General features: G+C 39.2%; 1 long non-coding RNA gene across 1 annotated transcript; it reads right to left on the bottom strand.

Moving 5' to 3' along the window:
- Positions 1-5,151: 5,151 nt before the first annotated feature.
- On the bottom strand, positions 5,152-10,823 carry LOC125169747 (uncharacterized). Its single transcript, XR_007153800.1, has 3 exons — positions 10,689-10,823; positions 8,774-8,823; positions 5,152-5,250 (listed from the first exon to the last, which is right to left on the bottom strand). It is a non-coding gene; the product is annotated as an uncharacterized LOC125169747 (long non-coding RNA).
- Positions 10,824-11,033: the final 210 nt, after the last annotated feature.

The following is an 11,033-nucleotide window of genomic DNA, read 5'->3' on the forward strand; positions in this document are numbered from 1 at the left end:
CATCAAATTAGAATTCACATTTTTCCAAATAAGAAAATCATTTTAATTTAAAAATTAAACAGAATACTAGTAGAAATGTATTGTTTAAGAAGACTTAAAGGCCACTTTGAAAACATAATTCATTTTGAATGTAAATGTTTTTATCTCATTACTATGCACATTAATAGCAACTTCACTAGGGGGCTGATACTGGTGGATGTATCCACTCACAGCTTGCAAGGATATTGCAGTTTTCCTTTATATCTTTTTTACCTCCACCCAATTTCCACTTTTGTTGTTGTTTGGATTTTTCTGAATGACTGTGTTTTTATGTTATATCCTTTATAATTCTATTATTAAGTGACCTTTTATTGTTAATTTTCTAGTATAAAGTAGGGCAAGGAAAATCAGTTGGCTATATCCTTATATTTCCTTTTACAGGTGTCATTCTATTGGCCAATTTTTTTAAGTATTTCATGAAAAGATTCTAGATGTCAAAACCTGCAGTTAACGCTCCTGTTTAGAAATACACAAAATAATACCTTTGACGTTGGCAACTCAGATGTATTATTCAGCAAAACAGCAATTACTCATTGTTTTGCACTTACATGTTAAGAACTATGCGACACTTGGTGACACAATAACAAAATTGCAAAGTCAATTATATTTAAAAGAGACAACCTAATAAAACATACGCAACCAACTCCTTTTACTCTTTTTGAACTGTTTTCCTTCTTTTTCTGACTGTTTACAGTTAGATTATGTGAATGTTAAATCTAAGTATAATAACTGATTCACACACATCATGAGAAAAGAAAAGTTAGAAAATGGGGAGGAGGTGTAACACAAAGGGAGGTGTATTCCTGAGGGTACCAGAATCCACCTAGGGAGGTGCCAGAGTGTTGTGTATTTTTGGAAATTTACATCTATGATGTTCTTTTGCAATGTCAATCATAGTGGCAAACTCTGAAAGAGCAGTGTCTGCCAAAACTTAAAGCAAAATTTAGGTTAGATTCACAGTAATAATTCTAAGCAGAGCTAAAGCCAATAAAACCTGAGTAAAGGCTCCTTATATCTAGGAAGGGAGGGTTTCAGGTGGGAGTAGTTGTTTGTTTTATTCTATTTTAATTGCACAAGAAGCATTTTTGTAACTTGAACTTCCCAGTAAGGAATTCCGCTTCTCAACCCAGCCTGCAGCCTGAATTGAAGTTCCCATCAGAAAATTAAAATGTTTGTCTGGATAAAATAACTTCTAAATGAACTCTCTATTTCTTTTCGTTTCTTTTTGTATTTTCTGCAATGTAGCCCCTCGCAATGATATTAGTTCTAGTGTGGGAAAATATTATAATTGAGATCTGGTAAGTTATTTGCAGACTTCAAGTTTTTCTTTACACTGTGCTGACATTTAGTACAGCCCTGGTGAGGAAAACAATACTACCATTCATAGCTCTAGACGTAGATTTCAATCGACTTAAGCGGGCACAATGAAACTTGGTCATTCACTGGTTACCCATATTGTGTTCTCAAATTTTCTCTCAGCAAAAGTATAATGACTCAGTATTGTATGGTTGCATAGACAAGGGCTCGGAACAAGAGACACTAGTTTTGTCTGACGGTGTGAGAAAGTCGTGAAGGGATCTTTTCTTCCAGATGGTGTTAAATTCAGCTGCCTTTTTAACATTGGCCTTGCACAGCAATCTGCTGCTCCCCTTTCACAAAGACTGAGCTTGGTTCCCACTAGTTAACATGCATACTCACGCAACCTGCAACTTCACTCCAACTGTTTTACAATGCAGTGGTATGCTAAATAAACTTGATCCGGTTTCTGCCAATGTTAAAACTAGCTTTCAAAGAACTACTTAACTGATATTTACACTTCCTTTGACTTATATGTACATGCCTTTGGAATATTTCAGATTTCAAAGAAATATCACCTTATTATAAGGTCATTGTAGAGATTACCTTGGACATCCTTCAGACCCATGCTCAGATACAGTACCTCTCTTCAACACACACAAATAAAACAAAATGTCAGAAATTTGATGTGCAATAGAAAAAAGAAAAATTGGGACATGTTGCATCAAGAATAGTGGAACAGCAAAAAATAAAATGAAAATAATAACATTGAAATGTATTTTTATTGATTGATAAGTCATGTAACATTAGTATGGTACAAAGCAAGTTTGATATGACAATGGCAAACACATAATTATAATATTGTTTATTTTCCTTAGATGTTATATTTAACACATTTACATAAAAGACCAAGATGTAAGCAAAAGCTTCAGTAATTTGGCTCCATTGAGTGCTTTCAGTAAACAATAGGTTTCCCTAGCAAACATCTTATTGCCTTAATTGAACCTCCTTGAGAAAGAAAACCACACACTTTGTAATGTAAATGTTAATTGTAGTAGACAATGGTTCTAGGTAAATAGCACCCCTGGACATGAAGTAAATGAAAGGAATACAGGCACTTAACAATGAAAGGTTGTTTGCACAAACAGTGCTTCAAATGTAAATAAACAAGGGTCTTCTCAACGGTCACTACTGTAGTAAAACTTTGGCACGTGTTCAGCAGCCATAATGAGAATTTACGTTAATAAAGTCTCTCAGAGTTTCTAACTGAAACTAGCAGTAGTTTTACACGCTTTTCCAGTCTGAAGTCTTATAAGGTGCTGAAGCTACAAAGAAAAATGTAATGCTTTTCAAGAAAAACTGTATATATTTGGGATTTGGGATTGTCAGTAATCTAGGCCACATGGAAGATAACAGGCCATGTTAGGCATTTTCTTATTGCAATGTTTGTATTTATGTTTAATGCCCATACAAATGTTTGCTTGTTGACACGTGGAACAATGTAAGAACTTTTATGAAAATATTACAGTGGGGACCTCCAAAGTCCCAAAGTTTCTGCTAAGTATAGTCATTTTTAGAGTAAATAAAAATGGCTGTTTAGAATGCATCTCACTGGAACTATATCAAAACAACATTTTATCATATTATTATTGTAATTAACTTTCTATAGGCTGATGATTTTATAGTTTTACTTCCACTGTGTCTACTGGCATAATTAGGCCAAGTTCCTACATAGATCATGTCAAGGGGTAAACAGCCTGATGAAGCAATAATAATGTCTGTTATATAAAGTTGCATTTTTAAATATAATCCACCCCAAACAAGTCAAAAGGCAGTCACAAGGCCAAAAGTACAGACTGAGAATTTGACACGAAGGGCAGACGGAAACTTTTTGGAACTGCTTTCTACTAGCTTTCCTTAAATATTGAAAATCTTAACTAAAGAAGAAACTTGAACTTAATTATGGCCAAATTAAACAGTGGTTACAGAATTAACAGAAACAGACAGCATGTATGCAGCAGCTACAGACCAGTTGGTGCTACCATTTGGGAGGCTGCAGATGGCTGTGGGTGGGAAATGCCTCTACTTTCTTAAGCGATGGAGATGAGTATGGTGTGTGCGCTTGATGTTTTTTTCATACCCCCACCCCCCAACAGGGCTGTCTGTCATAGGCTGCCGGCCCGCTTTACCACTTGCCCCCGAGCGTGGGAATCGGAGCGTCCTGCCGTTCACATCTCCTGCATTCCGTTTATCGGAATCAATTAGGCAAGACAGACCCTCAGATTCCCCACCCCCTTTCCATTTTTGTCAGGTCTATATACGTCCTAATTATTTCAGTTTGGGATGCCAGAGCTGTTTCCTGGATAGACCTGATCATCCTTAAACAAAAAGAGAGGAGGCGCACACGTGGGTTGTGGCGTAAATGTCACTTTCATTTCCAATGCTAGGCGCAGAGTAAGACAGAACATTTTTTTAACACTTTGACAAGAGGGGAGGCGATCTCGTCTCCATCATGTCTTTCTGCTTCAGTAGCTTCCTCAAGGAAACCCTCTTGGAACAGAGAAGCATCTGTCCTTGTATTTTGAATAGAAGAATAAAAAATCAGCCTTTGCTGTGTGTGTGTGTGTGTGTGTGTGTGTGTGTTTTGCATTTTCTCTGCTAGCTGTATGTCCTCAGTAGTTACAAATTATTAACCTTCCATTATAAACTTTTCTGAAAGTCTAATTTAATATAATTTGATATACAACCCCAGTACATGTAGTTTCCAAACACAGTCTTCAAATTTTTCAGGGGAGGGAGACCTCAGAAGTAAATAGCCTAAGTCTATGTATTATGAAATCATTCTTAAACTAGATACCAGACGTCTCTACAACAGCTTTCTAAGGGGGGGGGGGGCTCGTATAAACTTTGGCCTTAAAAACTATACATGCATCTTTACTGATTAGCACTATACAATTCTCCTCGGCAGCTGTAACAACACCTCTCAAAGTAGCTGGCACCTTTCTATTTTGGCATCTGTGTGTCACTTAATTTCTTCTAATCCCACCTCTAACATAAGGAAAAAGAACAAAAACAAAAACAAAAGCAAAGTTAGATTCAATAAGTATTCCTGACCTTTCTGGTTTTTACTGTCTCTTGGTTGTAGTCTTTCATTCTCACTCGCTCCCCGGCGATCTTGAAGGAGTTTTTACTTTCGGTTATCTAGCTTTATGAAGACCAATACACTCATACAGCTAGATAACCAAAGATAACAACTCGCTTCCCTCACACGCCTCTGTCTTCCTCTGGCCAGATTCCAGATCCCGCTCTCTCTGGCAGTACCGAAGAGCAGTCCTCCAGGACACTTGCCGTGCACAAGATTCCTTCTTGTATGTGAATATGACCTGGTTTCTGTTTGTGTGTGCGGCTAAAACATCCAAACGAGATCTGTTGCTTTCAAAGTTTATTCCGAACTTTTTTTTTTCCTTTCAGCAAGTAATCTCCGGCAGCGTTAGCCAACAATTCATCTATTAATATCAGAAAATAAAACCAGCTATTAAGATGCAGCGGGCGGTTAGGAGTGTGCAGCAGCATCCGTCCCTCCACAGGCCTCTATTTGCATTGTAAATTGCTTCATTCTCACGCAAGACTCTTTAGCCTCCCTCTATAGAGATGTATAAAGCCAACGGCAATTTCCAGCGCAGGTTAAGGAGGAAGGAAAAAAAACATCCCATTCTATAGAAGAGGTGACAGCTGATTCAGGGATCTGCTCCTGATCCTTTTGGGTTAGGCACCATGAGCTTTTTACCAAGCGGTGGCAGCTTGATTGCACATATCTTGTGTGTGTGTGTTTTAGGGGGAAGATCCTCGATTTCACAGGGCTTCTAGGCTGGGGAAGAGAAGATGCCGTCTTGCTGGTGTGCTGCTGCCCCCGGTCTGAAAGAAGGAGAAAAGGGCCATCATTGGAGGGGCTTTCACAGCCAAAACGTGGACCAGCCCGGCAAGGTCAAAGGTTCGAGACCGCGGGAGACCAAGGTAATGATGATGTCATGAGAAATCTCAAGTACATGGTTATTGATATGCATCAGTGATCAGCCAACTGCCCCACGCCTCCTGCCCGAGCAGCGGCAGCGGCAGCAGCAGCAGCGGCAGCATCACTACAAGCCCTATTTTCTCAATCAACATCTCTTCCGCTAGCACTACCGACTGCTCCAGGAAAAGCAACCCGCGGCCTTTTACCTCTTCGGTGCTACTGTAGATCGCTCTAATATCCAAAGACTGGAAGAAATCTCTCTCTAAGGACAGATAAAAGCATTTCAGATCTGGGGAACGTCTTTGCCTGCGTTTCTCTTCTGGCAGATTGCATGGGCAGACAGATGGAAGGCACTTTGCTATTGCTTAAAGCAGGGCCTTGCTTTCTGGGGCTGGGAATCAGATCTGTATTACGCAGTGAGTCGATGTGTGATTACATTGACAATTTGCTCTGGTGGTGTGTTTTTAATGGCTTCACAGCTCAGTCATGTTTTGTATCTATGTACCATGGCGATAGGGCAGCACATTTTGCTCTGTAAGTTCAAACGGAATGCTCTAAGCAGGCCGACTTCATCCTGTTTTGTTTGTCTGTTTGTTTGGTTTGTTTGTTTTAATGACTGTATAGGGTGTGTGCCTTAGAATCTGGCACAGGTAAGCACTGCAGCATTAGTTTCTACTGTTGTACACAACTCTGCTGTAATAAAAATGCTGAGCCTTTGTTTATAGTTTCAAACATCAATGTTCGTACAGAAGGACAAAATACACTAGTATTCCTTATGAAATTATGAAAAAAGTATTGTTACCTCATGAAAAAGACAAAACACCTGGGTGGTAAGAGCATAACTCCACCCCTCCTTCCCCTTCCCCACCCCCACCTTTCTTCTATCTAGAGGGGACTATTGTTTTATTAATTAATTAGCCTCCTTCCTCTCTTAGGACTTTTCAAAGTGTAAATATGGTCACTTAAAAAAGCTCTTTTCTTCTCCTCCTTCGTAATGGGTAATCTATGTTTAATGCATCTATAATATGTACAGCTCTAAGAGTCAGATGCCCCACAACAGAATATCTAAGGTGCAGCCCACATAAGGTGCATATCCACCCTGGGTGAACTTTACTGATTGTTTTCCAAAATTAGGAGTCCTGTTTGGTGGTGTTACTGTTCTTTAAAATATATGCTACAAGCGAATGTTATAAACCTTCATATTCATTTCACACATCACTAGTTTATCACAATACTCTCATTTCTTTAGGTTGACTATTTTCCCCAATGACTAAAACACTTTCAGCATTAATATATACTCTTCCATTAATTCAGAAATTTATTTATGTTAAGACATGAGTGTGAATATGCTTACCAAATTACATACAGAGCACACATATATAAATCCAGAGAAAATACTGACAAGTAAAGAAAACCAAAATTGCTAAGCCCCAATCTAGAGTTCAAACAATAATATTACACCAATTAAAGATACAATTTAGAAACATGGATGCCAATTTCCCTTAGATTTTATTTACTTTTTTTTTTTGGTGAGCATTCATGTTCTTATTATCTAGAAAAGTCTAAGTTGGGGAAAGAGTATATGTATCTTTCTTATCAGATCTTGGTACAAGAAGTATGATCAGAAATGGCTGCATTGGGTTACATATAAAATGTACATGCAAACTACAAAGTAATTCAGAGAAACACTCCCATAGAGTTACTGCTCCTTCTTGAACTACGAGGTCACAACATAAACTAATGGATAGAATTGAACACATCACTGAGGCACATGCCACTTTGACATTATGTAAAACCATAATGAGCTTTGCTGCCTTGGAAGATTGAGAGTATTTTGGCTTTGCTTTCCAAGACCTCGAAGCAGAATCATTAGTGATTTGGCATGTACTACATAAAGCAAGCATATGATCAGATGAATTCAATTCTTTAAGTCAAAACCCTAAGGAATGCCAGATATTTTTAGAATATCTTTTTGCTTTACATATGTCTGGGTGAGGGGTGGTGAAAGTAGAGATGTGATACATGTATGTCTCTGTGTGTCAGTCCATATTTGTGTGAATTCACAAATTAGTGTGGCTACATTTCTACATTTAAAAATTAAATGCATTTTTGAACCCAAGTAACTATCATGAAAGCCAAGACACTGACCATTTGAAGTGCTTCTACACTTAGAAGCTACAGAAAATACTGTCTTAAAATAGCATATTCTAAAGCAGTGCCACATAGTCATATCAGCTGACTCCAGGACTGGCCCCCATGCATGCCACATATACTGTAGATTCATTGTGAGAGCTCCAAAAAGTGAAAATGGCTAACATAATGATTATGGGCAGTGTGCTCATTAGCCATATAGCCAATCAAATATTTTACCTCTCTATCCTCTTTCAAGGTATGGAGAAATAAAAGATATATAGCAAGGCTTAGTACTGAACACCTGATTATTTTGAATATTGCCAACGTCCATACCATGGTTTATCATATACAGTTCAAGGACTCTATCATTACTTGGGATTTGAAACAATTGAAACAATTGTGCTGATTCCCAGAAATGCCTGCCATGCATTGTTATGAGCAACTATTAACACCTACATGTTTATATTTCAGATATTTCTGTTTTTCAGAAAGCTATTTATCTGAGCTACAGAATACCCTTTTTGAAATCTGCATATTGAAGGATGTACTGAATTCAAATGGCTTGCTTGCTCATTCTCTAATAAATTCCCATTAATGGCCAGTAGATTAGGACATGATTGTCATGCTTGTTTTCTCATCTTTTTATAGGTCTCCAGATGGCTGAAACATGAATTGAAACATCCTGGTTTTCTTGGGAATAAACAATCTCTGCTTAAGTCATAAGTGAAAAGTTATGATTTTCCACATATTTGGATCAGACTCATGCTATTCCATAAATGCAAATAATCAGGTTTGCTACTAATATTTACAATACCTCTCTGAATCCTATTCAGACTACTGCATGGTATATAAAAAATTGGCCTATTACTCAAATCCCTTTTTAACACTGAGTTTGTAGATTCTTATGTGTGTAAACCACAGTCCACTAATACAGTCAACACTACCATTTTCTACATAAAAGCCATTTAATTTACAGTGATTTGTATAGTTCAGGCAAGGTACTTGTCTGGCTTACTTTCTAAGAACAGTGTCCTATGATGTCTTCTGTATCCCGAATTTCATTTTTTATAGGCAGTTACAGGTTATGTTTGCATTATCCTTGATATATAGTATACAAAGGCTACATACAGGGGAAAAAACTGCACATATGGAAACTTAGATTTTTCTGGAACTGTACCTATTGCATGAACTGGGACATATGCAATACACTACAGACCTACCACCCAGCAAATGATATTCTATTTGGACTTTGTACGTCATTTTTATTTTACCAAATGTAAAAATTTAAATTACCTTTGGCTGGTTGTATTGTCTATTCATTTTATGCTTCTTTGTAGTCTCTTCTGAAAAACAGTCAAGAAAACAAATAATCACAGTTTTAATATATACATATATCTATACAATCATGTTTAGATTTGTCTTCATTTTAAAGTATCACAATTACCATGATCCCTTTAAATGCCAAGAGATTCCAAAAAACCTCAGTACAATGTATGCTGGGCTTCAGCACCCACAGGGTTAAATATGCTAATTTGCATTTAAATGGAGACATGCATGATAATGGGAATGCAAAATATGCAGAATCTGGAGGGGTTTAGGAAATTAATTTTTTTCTTTCTTTTTTTCTTTTATTTTTAGCTTGGAAGAAGAGGGACTCTTAAAAAACATTAGGGATTTGAACACTATAACCTGCCATACAAAAGACGAAGAAGAGTTCTTCCATGTAAGAATTTCAAGACTGGAACAAAGTCATATTTTCTAAATGTTTAAGGAACTAGATTTCCAGGCCTTTCAAACAATGGGAATCCCTAGATAAATATCTAATCCATTAGAAAGATGCAAATAGTTTACTGTAAGGCCACTGCACGGTGAGATGTGCATTCATATCTATGGCTCCTGATTGGCTATTTCCTTCAGTAAATCAATGAATAATGTAAAACCTGATTGCTGTAAAGTGGTGGATTTTTTTATTCCCTTCCCCCATTCCTCCATGACTCAATATATTAAAGAAGTCTTACTCTCTCGAAAATAGGTTGCGTTTCTTTTATGATTTTTTTTAATGCTTATTGTTATTTTGGAGTAGTGGGGTGGGGCTACTGGTTTTGCAAAATGAAAGTACTCCACTGGTTCAATTATGCTGACTATGGGAGCTCCTTTCCCGAGACAGGGCCCTAATTACTTGTGGCAAGGTGGGGAAGAAGGGTGCTGGGAAGAGTTGGGCACCAGAAGAGGGAGAAAACTGGATCCGACCCTGCCATTCTGGGCCCAAGGCAGCCACGGCTCCAAAAGAGCCTCCGGCCATGGCCGTGACTTGACAGGGCCTCCGGTCTAACTTCTGATCAATACCACTGCTGCCCTGACCCCATAAGACAGTCCCCCATTCAAGCAGCGCCGGTACATTTGCAAGAGAAAACGCCGCAGACACCTATGCAAATACAGTTCCCACCTCCCCGTGTTCCCTCAGACAATTCCAGGCCACCGAAGGAAGGTCTTGCCTTCCTCCGCGGGGTCTGGGCTCCAGGCAAACTGCAGGGACCGGGATCCGCTCAGATACCAGAAGCATCTGAAGCTGAAATGCTCCAAGTCCCAATAACTAACCATGGTAGCTGTTATCTTGATGAATCTGAACTTAGGATAACCCTGTAAAGCGGCCTCTCGGCTCCCAGAATTCAAAAGGCAAGAGAAAGAGAAAGTGGAAATCCATTAGGTCTAGTTAGCTAGTGTACATAAAGTTTACACCAGAATCCAGTCAGAGCCTCACTTCGTTGCCAGGTTGATTGCAACTTTGAGGTGGTTAAAAGATTTATTCAACAAAATGCAAATCCTGAATCCAGGAACGCAAAATACGATTGTACTTAGCTCTAGGTTTATAAGAAAAAAGTCCCCCCACCAACAACACAAAATTACATACAAAATTCCTCTTTCCCATGTGAAATTTTCCTGGCATCTCTCTGCAATTGGGGGTCAGACCGCTAGATAATTAACAGTTCTGGCTCAGACAACTCAAGAGATCAACAGGTTTAGCATCCGAGACTCACAATCAATTAGCTGAAGCAAAGCCCCGGACTGGCCCGCGGAGCGACCCGCAGCGGGGCTCTGCGGTCACCGGCTGGAGGACGAGGTGAGGAGCGCGGGCGCCGGGCTGCAGCGGGCTGTTGGCCCTGTGCCGCCGACCGAGTTGCCGCCTGCGGGCCGCGACGGTACTCACTTGCTCTCCTCCCTGCGCGAGGCAGTGTTGCCCCCCAAATCCAGCTGAGCAGGAATCGAGGCGCTGGCCAGAAGACAAGATCCAGAGTCAGTCACACACAGGGCGGCCGCAGTGCAAAAGCATGCTCCTTTCGGCGTCTCAAAAAAAGAAAAAAAATTTTTTTTCAGATCATTCCTCCCCTTAGCACATTTAAAACTGCCGCTCAATTCCACACGGTGATTCTTGCTTGATTGCGTCTAAAATAGTTTAAACGGATCTTCCCTTCTTGGGAGAGAGAGAAGGACGCAAAAGACGAAGGAAGAAAAAAGCCAACTTTTCCCCCCCACTCCAGGCACTTGCTCCCTG

The sequence above is a fragment of the Prionailurus viverrinus genome, chromosome A1 (assembly GCF_022837055.1).
Source record: "Prionailurus viverrinus isolate Anna chromosome A1, UM_Priviv_1.0, whole genome shotgun sequence".
NCBI classification, from domain to species: Eukaryota; Metazoa; Chordata; class Mammalia; order Carnivora; family Felidae; genus Prionailurus; species Prionailurus viverrinus.